This window comes from Primulina huaijiensis, chromosome 7, assembly GCF_012295235.1.
Source record: "Primulina huaijiensis isolate GDHJ02 chromosome 7, ASM1229523v2, whole genome shotgun sequence".
Taxonomy (NCBI): Eukaryota; Viridiplantae; Streptophyta; class Magnoliopsida; order Lamiales; family Gesneriaceae; genus Primulina; species Primulina huaijiensis.
Window position 1 is genome coordinate 9,857,905 of NC_133312.1, and position 15,323 is coordinate 9,873,227.

At 34.0% G+C, this 15,323-nt stretch overlaps 1 long non-coding RNA gene across 2 annotated transcripts; it reads right to left on the reverse strand.

Moving 5' to 3' along the window:
• Positions 1 to 9,425: 9,425 nt before the first annotated feature.
• LOC140981852 (uncharacterized) lies at positions 9,426 to 11,840 on the reverse strand. Of its 2 annotated transcripts, none has more exons than XR_012176146.1 (3): positions 11,614 to 11,840; positions 9,906 to 11,009; positions 9,426 to 9,841 (listed from the first exon to the last, which is right to left on the reverse strand). It is a non-coding gene; the product is annotated as an uncharacterized lncRNA (long non-coding RNA). The 2 variants fall into 2 exon arrangements; XR_012176145.1 differs by having other exon boundaries at positions 9,427 to 9,976; positions 10,056 to 11,009.
• Positions 11,841 to 15,323: the final 3,483 nt, after the last annotated feature.

Sequence of the window (15,323 nt, forward strand, 5' to 3'; positions counted from 1 at the left end):
GTGGCTCTGCCGGTTGTTCTAAATGAAATATAATGATTTAATTTAACATTTATTTTATGCAATTATATATTTATATAGTTATATATATAATCATAGGTACCATATATAAAATATCGGTGAATTCGATATTTTCTATAGTGGGAACTATATTATATTAGGTGTGTGTTTAAATATTTTTATTTTCTTGGAACCATTATTTATGGTGGTTTCCTTTGTTTTACTTTTAGTTAAACAATATTGCATAAACCAAGAATAAATCCTCAAGCCTTGAAAAAATTTATAATTTGTAAACTTCGTTCTTGCATTTAGTAATCTATAAATTAATAAATTTAAACTTAAAATAACCTCTCTGTGGATCGATCTCGTACTTACGAAATATATTACTTGCAGACAACCTACACTTGGGTGAATTATAATTTAAGTAGTAGCATAGTCGAGCTTATCACATGTTTAATTTACGAACAAGGACTATTATGGAATCCATTAATGTTTTATTTGATGACTGTGCAGATCTGAAAAAGAAAACAGCTGAAGATGATGTGGAAGACCTTCTAGAAATTCTCATCATACTGGAAAATGCAGGTGTAGCCCTAGATGTTGCAATACCTAGCACAACACGTGACACTGAAGTCATTGAATCTGAGTACGAAACGAATAGGGATGATGATGCAGTAGATGATGGACATAATATTCCAAGTAAAATTTAGAAAGATAATCCATCATCTCAAATAATTGGAAATATGCGCAAAAATGTCCAAACTCGAAAGAAAGAAAAAGTGGATTACCGAAAGGTGGCTGGACTGATATGCATGAGCTCTCCGTACTCACAGGTTAGATTTTCATGTTTTCTATTCAATTTTTAACCCAAAAATGTTGATGAGGCGTTAAAAGATGAATTTTTGATTAATGCAATGCATGATGAGCTAGAACAATTTGTTCGAAATGATGTGTGGAACTTGGTTCCATCTCCTGACCATGGTAATATAATTGGTACAAAATGGATTTTCAAAAATAAAACTGATGAGCCAGGAAACATCATTCGAAACAAAGCAAGGTTGGTTGCTCAAGGGTACACACAGATTGAGGGGGTTGACTTCGATGAGAGCTTTGCTCCTGTTGCCCGTATTGAGTCAGTGAGACTATTGTTAGCTATTGCATGCTACATGAAAATCAAAATTTTTCAAATAGATGTCAAAAGTGATTTTTTAAATGGCATTTTGAGTTAGGAAGTGTATGTTAGACAACCTAATGGTTTTGAAGATCCACATCATTTGGATCATGTTTACCAATTGAAGAAGACACTTTAAGGTTTGAAGCATGCACCACATGCGTGATATATAAGATTGAAAGAATATTTACTTGAAATTGGCTTCAAGCGAGGTGAGGTAGACAAAACTCTTTTTATTCAGAAATCCAAAGGTGAGATTCTTATTTATCAAGTTTATGTTGATGATATAATATTTGGTTCTTTATCCCAAAAGCATGCTGATGTTTTTTTGAGTTCATGTCATCTACTTTTGAAATGAGCATGATTGGTGAGTTGAATTTCTTTCTTGGTTTGCAAATTAAACAAATACATGATGGCGTCTTTTTGTGTCAAAGTAAGTATGCTAAGAATTTGATTAAGAAATTTACAAATGAAAACATCAAACACATGAGAACTCCTATAGGCTCGAGTGAAAAATTGTGCAAAGATGATGTTGTCGAAAATGTTGACATCACTTTATACCGAAGCATCATAGGTAGCCTCCTGTATTTGACAGCCAGTCGTCCCGACATCATGTTTAGTGTATGCTTAGGTGCTAGATATCCAGCCAATCCTAAAATTTCTCATTTAAAAGCTGCGAAGCATATCTTACGTTACATAGCAGAAAGTATTGACTTAAGATTATGGTACACTCAAGAAACCAATTTGAATTTGGTATGATTTTCTGATGCTGATTGGGCTGATGACTTAGATGATAGGAAAAGCACATCTGGAGGTTGTTTTTATCTTGGCAATAATTTAATCTCATGACATAGTAGGAAACTAAATTGTGTGTCACTTTCAACTGCTGAATCTGAATATGTAGCAGCTGGAAGTTGTTGTTCTCAACTGTTATGGATGAACCAAATGGTAAAAGACTATGGACTTGAAAGTGAAACCCTACTTGTGTATTGTGATAATTCGAGTGCAATTGATATTTCAAAAAACCAGTAAAACACTTTCGAACAAAACACATTGACATTCGACATCACTTTATTAGAGATCTAGTCGAAAAGGAGTTGATTCGAATGGAATTTGTTGGTACAAATAACCAATTGGCAGACATATTCACTAAAGCATTAGACTTTGAGAGATTCTCCAACCTTAGGAAATCTCTCAGTATGTGTGCAATGTGATCATTCATGGATGTTGTCTCGGATGTTACAACATCTCAGACAACACCCCATTTGTATGTGCATTTCTAGGATAAAGGCATACTGCATTTGCATGCATACTGTTATATGATGTGTTTTCACAATGTTGCATAATCTTCTTGTGCACTTACAATTTCTTGTTTTATTTAAACTTGAAACACTTGGAGACATAATTAATAATCTGATTAAGTCACAATGTAGTTGAAGGATGATCATGTACTCCATGACATTGACCCATACGAAAGGTGACTTGAGAAGATTTAGTAAAAAGAAAAATAAATTATGAATATTGATAGGCTCGTAATAGTTAGTATTTTTATTTTCCTATTTCCTATTATTCTAACCTCCGATATGTTTAATTGATACATTTTTATGTAATTTTATTGTAGGAGGAACTTTTACGGTCTTGGAGTAAATTTGAGTTAAAAATGTGATGTTTATCATATTTGAAGTTTCCAAGATAGAGTTTGAAAGAGAATGGCCAAACCAAAAGAGGTACTGGAACAAGGCGTGGCCACGCCTTGTGACGATGTTTTAGCTACCAAAAATTGCAGGGAGGGGAAATCTAGATAAAATATTATCTAGTATTTTATATTTTAAGATTTAGGGTTAATTAAGAGATTAGTGCGCTTTTTAGCTTTATTTTTTGGACCCAAATCATACTCTATTCAAGTAACAAGAAAAGAGGAGGCGGAATCAATTTTTTTCCATCATTCTCACGTGAAAAAAAAGGGGCGCAACCTTGAAGAAGATTTCTACAACCATTCCACCCTCATTACACGTACGCAGCAAGAAGGTGCTGGAATTTTCTTCATCTCTTAATTAGTTTGCAATCTTTCTTTTCTATTATTATTTAATTTTAATGGAGATTGTAAATCAAACTATGCTTGGCTAATTTTTTAGTCTGATTCAAGGGATAGTCTACTATTTTAATTTTATGACTGTGAGGTTTTTGCACTTTAATTTATTATTCTTGTTTGCCCAAGTATTCGTTGATTTATGATTTAATTATATGAATGTTATACGTCAATTAATCTGACAATTTAATTTGAAGTATAATTTTCTAATGCTAACCATGAATTCAGTGATCCGTAATTGTCATGAACGATTGGTACGTGAATAGCAATAGGTTAGATGTGTTGTGCTGTCATGACATGTGTAATCTAAATAAATTGATGGAATTAGATCTTTCAATTGCAGCTATCTCGGTTGTTATATTTTAGGATTAACTGTTTTCACGAAACTAAAATGCTATCTTTAATTAATATGGAACGCTATCGTGCCCAGTTGATTATTGATAAGTTTTGACTGGATGCTGGGTTTGGTCAATTAATTTAGGAAAACACAAGAATTTTAGCGGTTATCCCTATTATTCTAAACCATAAGGTTAATTGCTTGGAATAACATGAATAAATGATTGGTTAACCGATGAACAGTGAGATAATTAAATAGTAGAATCCCCTTGAATCAGTATTTTCTCATAATAAATTCTTCACTTTATTCTCGTTGATTAATTTTCAATTCTAGATTCAGTATTTTTCTTGCTTGGTAATTTTAGTTTAGGTTATTTTATTTAGTAATTATCAAAACAAATCCCCCTACTTATTTTTATTATCAAAAAAAATAAATCTACCGTTCCCTGTGGATTCGACCCTACTCACCATTACACTAGTTTTTATTTAAAAGAGTAGGAACTAATTTGGTGGTCAACGACACAACACCAAATATGCTCTGTATCAGAAGAAAAGATTGGAAAAAGCTACCTAAAAGAGTCCAATGAAGATTGTTCTTTTAGTGTGGGAGCTACCTCTTCTTAATTTAATACAAAAATCAAAATAGAAGAAATTGGAAAAAGATATCTAGAGGAGTCCTAAAGAAGACCGTTCTTCTAGTGTGGGAGCTACCACTTCTATAGTCAGAAAATTAATAAGTCTCTAAGTGTGTCGAAAAATCAAAATAAATGTTTAGAATTGAACGTGTTGTAAGGAGATGTTGCCAATATTTGCAAAAACACTTCATGTGTGAACATATCTCATATTTGTTTTCATGTTTCTATTTCAGTTTCATTATGTTATTAGGCATAATTAGGACATGCATATAGATTTCATTGTGAATATGGTTGAGCCAAAAAGTGATTGAGTATTTCAATAAAGAAAATTCGGTAAAATTCCAGATTTGACTAGAAATCCAATATTGTGATTTTTGATGATTCAGTGGTGTTAATTCGATGTGGGTTTTTAATTCTGAAAATTATTTTGAAAAGATATTGGATGCCATTATCTTGGTATTTTTGGAATGTGATAACGGCTAAAAAATCTTTCCCGTTAAAATTTTTTTACAGTCAGGATCTTAGGGAGTGCTTGAGTAAATCTTGATTTTGTTACCGTTTCGTGCATACTTATCCCCTTGATTTACACTGTTTTTACTTCACTTTATCCACAAAATTCTTTCTGCAGGATTTCGTGATTTCCTTTTTGTGAAACTTCTCTCGTCTCTCTGCAATTTTCCTGTCTTTCTTCCTTACTTGTAATATAAATTGTATCAATGTCAGGAAGAGAATACGACCCACACGACATCATGCTTTGGTATTGTACTCCATTGGGACTAATGAAGTGTGTGATTTGGGAAAGCTTGTTTTCCAGACGGTTCTTCAATATGCCGAGGGTGGCCTCAAAACTTCTGTTTCCATCTCTGATCTACGGCATTCTTGTTTCTCAAGGATTGGTCCGTGACATTGCTGAGCCTCTTTCTGATACCAGCGATCTATTCAAGATTGCTCCTGCTTTTTTCAAGGGTAATAGGAAAATTGATCTGCCTTGGTGCGCAGATCGTGTTGCACGCCTAATGTTCCCTCTGAGACTGCACAACATGTTGCGCCTCCGTCCTCTACATCTGATTTTGTTCAACTTTCTCCTTCCGTTCTTCAAGCTCAAATTGATTTTTCTCTAAAGGAGATTGTACGTGCTAAGGACTTGATCGCCCATTATGAAGATTAAATAGCTCATTACCGGATGCTCCTGGATATTGGTGTCCATTCTGGACAAAAAAGGGGACGAGATGAAGCTCAAGCTGCTGAAGGAACAGAGCATTGAATTGAGGATCACTCGAAACTCTTTATGCTCTGTTTTTTTTTTTTTTTAAATGCTTTAACTGTCTTTGCTTTGCTAGTGTAGCTCTAATAGTCTGTTATTAGTTAGTTTCGTTTCCCTGAACTGTTTTGTTGCTCTGATCTAATGAACTATTTTTGCTCTTGCATGTGTTGTCTCACGTGTTGCCAAAACGCCCAACAAAACCTGTGCTAACTTATTTTTATTCAGGGGGAGAAAAATTCTTGAATTCAGAGGGAGATGACTTGAGCTACTCATTTTGTCCAGAAAGGCAAAAAGGGGGAGACTGAAAGGAAAAATTATCTTGGATTCCAAGATATAATTTATTTCTTGAAATAATTTCTTCTTAAATTTAACTTCTTTATAGATAATATCTCATGAGATATTAAATTATTGATTTTGCCATTCTAGATATTATATTTATGATAATGATTTTCTAAATATTATATTTATGATAATGATTTTCTAGATATGGTAATATTGACTTAAAAAGAGATTGTTTCTAATAGAATTCTTGAGTTTCATATCTTGTAGGTTTCCTTATGGAGATAAAAAAGATAAATTGGTTTGATCTCATTTTGTCCAGAAAGGCAAAAAGTTGAAAATTGAAGGGAAATATATTTTCTCTGTTTATAATAACTTAACTTAAAATGATTTCTCTAATATTATCTTTTCCTTGATTGATTTGATTTGGTTAATATTTATTGATATTTTGTTTTTCCAGATAATATGGTATTTAATGTTATAATTATGCTAAGATTTAATGGAAATATGATATGCTCGTTTAAATAGAGTTTGTGACTAACAAAACTCTAATTTTTCATATTGTGTAGGATTTTTTATTGATGAAACCTTGGCTTATAAATAAAAGGTTGGATATCAAAGAGACAGAGAGTTTTTCGTGGAGGGGATTTACGTGAGGTGATTTTCGTGGGAGTTTTTCGTAGAGGCTTTCTCGATTAATCATTCAAGGTCTTTGGCACGTCGTGGTTCTCATAGAAAAACATCCTACAAAGACATTGTTGTTTTGAAGAGGAGTCGGCGGTTTTGTTTTTCACTCTTCACTTTGAAGTTTTCGTTGCTGCATATCGTGTGCACTTTGCAAGTCGTGAGTTTCAGAGAAAATTATTCTACAATGACGTTGATGTTTTTGAAGAGTGATGTTTCACGTGTTGCCGTGATTGTTAGAGACATCTCAGACAACACGCGTGCAAGTGTTGGCTGAAGATCGTGTTTTGTTGCTCCAGTTTTTGGCTTCACGTTTTTGCTTTCTTAATTGCGTTTTAGTGTTGTTCTTGGTTTTAGAAAGCATTTTATTTTCTCAACTTGTTGAGGAAATTTATTTTCGTTAAAATCACTAGTGATTGGTTTTTTTGTAAATGTTTTGGTTTTCTAGTGATTATTTTTTGTTCTGAGGCACCGCACAAGTATAAAGTATTTATACTTGTGCATACTTAATCTTGTCCATCGTATTTATTTAAAGTCAATTTGTGTTACAAACTTGAATATTACGTTGCATGTTGTCTTAAATGTTGTAACATTTGACACAACACTTAATTCTGATAAAACACAAATTTATAATCCTACACTTCTGTTATATAAACATACATCTGTCAAGTAATATTCCTTACAATTGTAATAATCTATGTTATCAAATTTAAGTCGCTAACGTGTCTAGTGTCACGTCGGCACTTCCAAAGAAAAATAATGGCCAAAATTGAAAAAAAGAAGAAGAAGAAAAATATAGAACTAAAACTCAATTACAACAACATAGTTAACCGAAATTTCTAAGACCTTAACAGAAAGCAACAAGGTTACTTACTGGTGGAAGTTGAAACAGTTGCATAATTGACATCGACATCAGTTGGTATTGGCAAAGATGGTGAACCAGGAAGCCAGTGATGTCAGGAGGAGGGACTGGCTAGCGCGAAGAGGTAGTGCAATGGATTGATTTACTAGGCTGTGGCTGACCATATATATTATTTGACCATAAAAAATAGATACCCCCGCCCCCGAATTTTTTTTAAAAAAGTATTACTATATAAGATATATTTTATTATTTAGTATATATATTATTTGACCATAAAAAAAATAAAGTATCTATAATTAGTTTAATGGTTATAGGCTTTCAAGGTTTACACATGTGATCCGCGTTCCATTCTCAGCAATTTTTTTTCGAAAAAGTAAATAACAGGCCTTTACAAAAGGTCAAAGACCCAACTTAAAACTTTCATAGTTGGTGGTGAGTCGGCCCCCCAAACATATAATCCTGGATCCGCCCCTGTGCACATGAATGATCAATAGAGTCCATAATAGTGTGGTGAGTGCATAACGTGTTGGCAGTGATGATGGGGAGTAAAGGTGGCGAGAACCACAAAATTGAATTTGTGGAGTTGAAGGAAAAAGAAGAAAGTCGGACTAAAGTTTTTTGAATTTAATTGATTGGCCAAAAGAGAATCGGTGGGCCAAATAAGGAGTATGTTGATCCAAGTCAGTGACTTGATTGTGAAAATGAAAGAAAAATTGGATCAAAGAAATAAATACAAGCATTTTACTCCAATGGACCAATGCATGTGGTGGAGCATTTGTTAGCACCAAAAATTATTTAGGCCCAAACTTGTTGAGGCTCAGAAAGAATTAGATAGCGAGATTATAAGATAAGCAGATCAATTCAAAATTGGTTTTAATAAATCAAATGATGTGCATGTAGGAAGAGATTGTGGACGAGTGATGTTGCAACAACTCAACAAATTTTAATCAGTTTAGGATAAGCATTTTCATCTTTTATTCCAGATTCTAGTCAGTCTAGGATAAATTTCCCGATATTATTATTTTAGCCCTTCTTCGTCAGTCGATTTTTTTTTTGTTTGTTTTTTTGGCAACAATTATCAACAAATATGGTGTGTGCACCATTAAACCATACTAGATAGTTAATTTGATTCGGTTATTTAAGTATATCGCTTAATCTTTACTTCTATTAGACTGATCGACTCAATCTATTTATGCAATTATCACGGGGCGTGAAGCCGATGAGGCTCATGGTCAGCTAGCGAGCGAGCCAGTATCTTTATGTTAGACGACTTTTCGAACAAGAACAAAATTCAAAGACTGAAGCCTCTGAAATACATCTCATGATCGTAAGCCATGCACACATGAATTATAACAATCTCAAGTTTTTATCGATGTGAAATTACTTACAAGGTTGTGGAAATAATTCTAGTATTCAGAATAAGAATTTTTCAAAATATATTATAAAATCAGCCAATTTAGGTTACAGTGCATGTACTCCAATATAGAGTGCTAGGAACAATGGTTCCCAAACATTGTTAATGACATATAAAAACAGAAAGATCCCAAAGCCAATCTACACACAATCTCGCAAATGCTTATCAGAAAATATTTTGCTGGCCATTTATCAATCCATCAAGGCACGATAAAAAAATCATCTATTCTAATCTTACTAACAATAGATATTTATCCAGAGGTAGCGACTGCAGGTTCCACATCATCAAAAAATAATAAAAAGAATCTCCCCAACCATATTCCTGATGATAGATAACATATATGACAAAATCTGACAAATCAAAATACACACAAAATCCAATCTTAATTCTAAAATATTACCAATTTATCAAAAATAACATAAAGTTACTTTCTCAAAATAGACAAAAACTTATATGAGACCAGACCGTCATACAGGTCAGTTTTGTAAGACATATCTCCAACCCGACTCGATCCATGAAAAAGTATTACTTTTTTTGTCAAAAATATTATTTTTCACTGTAGGTATGAACAGAGTTGACCCGTCTCACGTAAAAACAAAGATCCGTGTGTCTCATAGAAGACCTACTCCCTCAAACTAATCCTGAAATGACCAGATTACCACACACAAATGAAGAAACTCGATCCCATGAAAAAGCAACACAATATTCAATATTCTCCTAAAATATTAATACCAATAAAAAGTCATGCAATCAACAATCAACCACAATATCCAATATTCAACTAAATTATCAACACCAAGTCATTCGATCATAAAACTGTAGAGAACTAATTGATTACCAAAAATATCAATACAAGCCAACTAAAACACAGGGCCAACAATCTCTTACTTTGGCTTATCTTGGACACAACCTCTTACTTTCCACGTCAAGATATCTCCCCCTTTGTGTCATAACCAGCCAAAGTGATCTCTCCTCCTTCAATCCAATCAAAACGTATGAAGAGTGTGAAGAATTTCAGCTTGTTGAGAGATTAATTGCTCAAGCTAAGCCTGAATTCGTTTTTGAGAACGCTTGAGGCGACAGATCTCAAACATCAGAGCAGCAGATGAACTATGAGAAGAACCAGCAGCCTGTGAATATATAGTAATGTCAACGTGAGAGTGTCTAGGATTACCCTTGTCGCTGCTAGCATAAAAAATCTCCTGCTCAATATCTACCATCACCATTTTTTCAATCGGTCATCAACTGTCACAAGTGCGTCAAGTGCTCACTTGGTTCTTTAATGGAATGTTTGAGTACTTAGAAATTGAAAAATCAAGGATACCCAAGCCCCTTGCAAGTCAAGCGGGAATTCATCTCAGACACAATATGACTGAAAATAAATGTCCCCAAAGTCCAATGGCAACCCTTTCTGAACTCGATACGAAAAGCAAGCAAGTTTGACCTTGACAGTGGAAAGATATCTAGTAGGGGCCCAATTGTATAGGGCAAATCACAAAAGTAAAGAGTACTTTGGAGTAATTTGGGAACCAATAGGGTAGTTAGCTTCGGGCCACGGAAAATCTGTTCCTGTCAGTTCTTTAGCTACATCGTCTAAATTCAATTCATCATTAGAAAGAGTAGCCGGCTCAAGGTCAGAAGTAGCACGACCAAAAAATCATTAACCACACCAGGATGAAAATAAAAAACTTTCCGATTCGCACGTACATGTCATGAAACCACACAGATACTACCACAACTGAATCAGGTATCAAGTTAGCATAAAATTCGTAAACAGTGGAACTGAGAAAATGTTTGGGTTTTACGACAGTCTCCCACAAATTCATCTTTTTCAGCAATTCAACAATCGCAATAGATTCAAATTCATTAGACTTCAAGTTATGTTCACCAATTAACATTCCACAAGACATGAAAGCCCAATTTAACCAATTCTGTGCACCAGAGAACTTAACAGACATCATTTGAACAATCATACAGCATAGGAGCATAAGATGCAGACACTTTGGACACACCGCCACCGTGTCTGAGGTCAAGAAGCTGCTCCCTTTATATTTGGTTGTGGCTGCCTAGTAGAAGAGACGTTTTTGGGATACTTCTTATACTTCTTCTTCGCCGGTTCAGGGACTTCGCGATCACCATCAGAAGAACCGTTTTCAAGCACCACAAAATCTGGATCCACCACAGTGTCTTGCACTTTCTGTTTTCCTTTCCTTGTCAAGGATTCCATAAAATCTGACTTAATAACTGTAGCACAGAAATTTACTTTCTCAAACTTAACCTGAAAATACCAAGAGTACAAAACAAAAATTAAGAACTCGATCCTATAAAAAAAGACACAATAATCAATACTCCTAAAATATTAATATACCAATAAAAAGTCATGCAATTAACAACCAATCGACGATATCCAGCATTCAACTAAAATATCAACACCTACTCATACAACGTAATTACTGTAGAATACTACTCATTGATTACCGAAAATTCAAACCAAGAAAAATAAAACATATGGCCAACAAAATAAAAGTGAATTAAATCATTTGAAATCGATATATTAGATTTTCAGATTTCGAATCCACCCTCTTCAATTCAAGTACTTGTATCTACAATTGCAGTCGGTTTCAAATACCAACTTCAAATCATTTTCCCACGAAATATGTTATTCCCTTAACGTCCAGATATACCACAGATCAAAGTATGCTGGTTTTAAGGAGAATACTCGTTCTCGCTTCATGTACAGGCTACATAAATCGGAATCAATCATGCAACCTATAGACCAAAGCTTTTAACCATTTTTCTGCTTTGAAAAAAAAGTCCAGAACATTCCAAAAATCAAATAAATCAAGCATTAATTATTTGAAAACATGTTTGTATCCACCTACCAATCGCAAGCAATGGAGGAAATTCTGCTGCTCCCATAGAGATGCAAGGAACGCCTCTTACCTCCTTATCGTCGATGGCTTCATCGAATTTTTCATTTAATTTTGTTAATTTCTGCAGGTGATTTTATAGGCTGAGGTATTGAAGATTTTGTGGATTAGGGTTTAGCAAATACGGCGGGGAAGCCCAAGCTGAATTTAATTTGATTTCTTTAACGTTATTAGGTTAAATAAGAAGAACAAAAACAAAATAAAAAAAATAAATTAAAAAGGTTTTAAGGAGGGGTAGAAAAGACATTTAAAATGTGACAGTTTTTGAAATTTAACTTTGCAGGAGACTCTCTACCCAATTTTGGAGGGCCTAAAAACAATAGCCTCAAATAAACAATTATTTAAAATTTTAGACACATACAATTGGAATTTTGATCAAATTATCTCTTCTGGCCATTGGACGAGCAAAATTCCTGTTTCGACCGAAGTTTGGTCAACATTTCATGATTCGTAATGTAACAGTCAGCCAGGACTGAACTAATTAAAGAAAAAAAAAAGAAAAACCTGTTATATTATATTTTAAAAGCAAAAACGTGAAATTTATTACACACTTCTCCATCTTCCTCACAACGTCTCTTCTTCATCAACTCCACCATGATCTTCTTCTCTCTCTTTTTTCATTATTCCTCCATATTAATCAAGATAACATTGTAGTTGTTGTTTTCCATTCTATAAAAGCTCAATGGTGGCATGCCTTTAGTCAGAGGATCCGCAATCATCAATTCAGTGCTAATGTGCTCGATAAGTAACTTCTTATCTTTAACACGTTCTCGTATGGGTAAGTACTTAATGTCGATGTACTTGCTTCAACTACCACTTTTATTATTTTTAGCCATATAACAGAAGCTGAATTGTCACAATATATTCTTAATGGCCTAGATATAGAATCCATGATTCTAAGCCTCGAAATGAAGCTCTTCAACCATACACCATGTGATGTTGCCTCAAAACAAGCTACGAACTCAGCTTCCATAGTGGAAGTAGCAGTCAATGTCTGCTTTTCACTCCTCCAAGATACAGCTCCACCAGCTAGCATGAAAATATATCTTGAAGTGAATTTTCGTGAATCAATGCAGCCAGCATAGTCTTAATTAGAGTATCCAATTACTTCCAAATTCTCAGTTCGTCTGCACATAAGCATATAATATTTGGTCCCTTGAAGGTACCTCATAACTTTCTTTGTAGCTTTCCAATTGTCTATACCTGGATTACTCTGATATCTTTTCAACTTCCCAAACAACAAATGCAACGTCAGGTCAAGTGCAAACCTGAGCATACATCAAGGTTCCGACAGCAGAAGCATAAGGAATGTTTTTCATTTGTTTCATCTCTAGATCATTCTTTGGGCATTGGCTCAAATTGAATTTATCGTCTTTCACAACGGGAGCTATACTTGGTGCACAATTTTTCATCCGATATCTCTCTAAAATTTTGTTGATATAAGTTTCTTGAGACAGACCTAGAATACCTCTAATTCGGTCTCTATGTATTTTAATGCCAATGACATAAGATGCATCACCCATATCCTTCATATCAAAGTTTTTAGAGAGGAATTGTTTCACTTCATATAACAAACCCTTATCATTGGATGCACATAATATATCATCCACATATAGAATAAGGAAACAAATCTTGCTTCCACTGACCTTCTCGTATATACATTGATCTATGGAGTTCTCAACGAATCCGAATTAAGAGATAACATCATGAAATTTTAAATACCATTGACAGGAAGCTTGTTTCAAATCATATATAGATTTCTTAAACTTACAAACCAATTGCTCACCATTACTAGAGAAGAATCTTTCAGGTTGTTTCATATAAATTTCTTCATCTAGTTCTCCATTGAGAAAAGATGCTTTCACATCTATTTGTTGCAAATCTAAGTCAAAGTGTGCAATCAATGCTAGAATGATACGAAGAGAATCTTTTTTAGATACAGGAGAAAAAGTCTCCTTATAATCGATTCCTTCCTGCTGAGTGAATCCTTTAGCAACGAGTCTTGCTTTATACCTTTCAATGTTGCCTAATGAGTCTTTTTTTGTTTTGAATACCCATTTACATCCAATGGCTTTTACACCATCAGGCAACCGAACAAGATCCCATACTCCATTAACTACCATAGAATTCATCTCTTCTTTCATAGCATTAAACCATAATTTTGACTCATTACAACTCATGGCTTATGAAAACGTTTCATGATCATTTTCGGCTCCGATGTTAAAGTCCGATTCTTGTAAATATACAACATGATCACTAGATATTGCTGATCTTCTTATTCTAGTAGATCTCCTAAGGTTGTTTGGTTGACCAACAATTTCTTGTTGTTCTTCATTAACAACTTGATGTACTGAATTTTCATCAGCGATTTGTGGGACTTCAGTAACTGATTGTCTAACACCCATTTGGTCCTGAGGGGTGTGATTAACGACAAATCTGTCATTTGAATAAGAGGGTTGTGCATTAATGTTATCATTCTCAAAATCTATGTCATGATCACTCCTACTAATCAAGTCATTTTCAAGAAATTTTGCATTTCTTGATTCTACAATTCTATGTTGTGAGATGGAAAATAGAATCTGAACTCTTTGGATTTTTCGGCACACCCAATGAAATATCCACTTATAGTTCTTGGGTCCAGTTTCTTTTGATGTGGGTTGTAAACTCTTATTTCAGAATGACAACCCCAAACGCGTATATGTTGCATACTCGGTTTCCAAACTTTTAATAACTCAAATGGCGTCTTTGGGACAGCTTTAGTTGGAACTCGGTTTAATATATACACAGCTATCTTAAGAGCTTCAGTCCACAAGGATTTAGGAAGTTTGGAGCTACTTAACATGTTCCGTATCATGTCCAATAATGTTCGATTTCTCCTTTCAGCTACGCCATTTTGGTCTGGAGAACCAGACATAGTATATTGGGCAACAATCCCATGTTCTTGGAGAAACTTTGCAAACGGACCATGTGCTTGTCCATTCTCAGTGTATCTACCGTAAAATTCTCCACCTCTATCTGTTTTCACGATCTTAATTTGTTTTCCACATTGCTTTTCCACTTTAGCCTAAAAACCTTAAAGGCTTCAAGTGCTTCGTTTTTGTTATGAAACATGTAGATATACATGTATCGTGAGTAATCATCAATAAAAGAGATGAAGTATTTCGGACTTTGCATGTCCATATCTGGACAACAAATATTGAATGTATGATTTCTAATATTTCCGTACTCTTCTTGGCACCCTTTTTAGACTTATTGGTCTGCTTTCCCTTTATGCAGTACACACAAGTCTCAAAATCAGTAAAATCTAAAGTACTCCATCATTCACTAATCTTTTAATCCTCTCTATGAAGATGTGTCCCAATCTCCGATGCCATAGTATAGAGGAATCTTCATTTATAACACATTTTTTAATACCTCCTTAAACATGCATAGTGGTGTTATTATTTTGTAAAGAAATAGAGAAAAGACCATCAACCATTGTACAATTTCCAATAAGATTTGATTTATAAAATAAATTTATTGATTTATCTAAAAACTGAAAGGAATAACCAACAGGTACAAGTTTTGAAACTGAAATTAAATTCCTAGAAAAACTAGAAACATAAAATATCTTTTCCAATTTTAAAGTAAAACCACTATCCAATATAAGGAAGCAAGTCCCA